Here is a 1,651-nt window from a genome sequence, read left to right on the forward strand (position 1 = left end):
TAGTCTATGTTCTCGAGGACTATGACCGCAAAAAGTGGAAACTGAAGCATAGCGTTAAAACTTCAGACATATTTGGAGGGACACATGTTACAGATTCCGATTCGTTTGCGATTCATCCGGTCGATTCCCGTTGGATTGCGATTCATCCGGAATGTAACTTAATCTTCTTCACTGTGGGGTCAGCTTCCACATTAATGTGCTATGATATGGACCGTCGAAAAGTCAAAGTGATCTGCAGTCTTGATGGTTATCTGCCACGCCTGCCATATGTGCCATTGTATGCAGAGTTGCAATCACTGCATACATGACGTCAATACGAAATTCACTTCATGCATGATATCAATATGAAACCACCGCTGTCTTTATAGAAACATCTATGATAGGAGTCATTATTTCATGCTATGGAGAAGTATCTTATATGTCTGCTCGGATTTGGTTCTCGTTTTCTTGACTGATGTATGCACGTTTTAAGCAAAAGTCATGATCAATAAACTTGTATGTTCTATTTTAAGTCAGGGAAAAGCATAAGCATTTTATTGAGAAAGAACTAGCCAATGATCGCTTGTCTGCTACTGGCACATGTGTGAAATATGTCACCTTTGCTCTTACGTATCTGTTATAATCCCTCTATTCCGTTATGTAAGGTGTATTATTTTCGGCACATTGACCAAGACACATGATTATAGACACTTAGGACAAAACTACCCTTGTCAAATTCATTGATTAGCGGCAAGTAAATCACTTAGGCTAGGAAAGGAAGAGATACACGCAATCGGGAGAGAGATGGTTTCCTTTTTTCTCTACAAGGAGAGATACATGCAATCAGGTGAGAGATACTTTCTTTTTTTCCGGAGGGCCAAAGAACGGAATTACGAGGAATTAGCACAAATGCACCTTATATTGTGGAATTTTATTAAAAAACAAATACACCTAATACAAACACATAGTGAAACTGGATGAATATGGTGTCACGTCAGTTGAGGCCAATTACTTGCCGTGAAGTTTTATAATAGATCCGAGCATATATTGTCGAAAGTGTAAATCCTTAATATAACCAAAACAATCATCATCTTGTTTTTATACAAAAACAAGCATCACCTTATTTTATTTTGAGGGGTTAAAAAACAATCATCACCTGATTCGCTCGAGCAGGGCCAAGGCCTTCCAGAACTTAATGAACGTGTACATAGCCCAATCCGCGAGGATATAGTTATCTCATTATTGACGCGCCGCGACCCATTCGCTAGGCAGGAAATGCGAAAGTGCCAGTCATGTCCGGAAAAACCTATTTGACGTATTTCATGTCAAACAGTCGTACAGTTTTGAGGTTCTGGTTTTAGGAAGCTTCTAGAGGATTCCCAGCCGGTTTTCCTGGTTTTGGGAACCTTCTAGAAGTTCCTGAACTGGTTTTTCTTTTTTCCTTCCTATTTTTCTTTTTACTTTTTTCTGCCCTATTTAACTTTTTTCTATTCCTTTTTTTGTTTTCATTACTTTTCTTTTTAATTTACTTTCAGTTTTCCTTTTCGCATTTATTTCTTTTTTTTCAAAAAAATTCTGGACTTCAAAAATGTTTGTATTTCTTAAAGTGTGTTCATTTTCCAGATTTTGTTCCAGTTTCCAAATTTCCTTGACAAATTGCACAAAAGATTAG

This window comes from Triticum dicoccoides, chromosome 7B (assembly GCF_002162155.2).
Source record: "Triticum dicoccoides isolate Atlit2015 ecotype Zavitan chromosome 7B, WEW_v2.0, whole genome shotgun sequence".
In the NCBI taxonomy this organism is placed as follows: Eukaryota; Viridiplantae; Streptophyta; class Magnoliopsida; order Poales; family Poaceae; genus Triticum; species Triticum dicoccoides.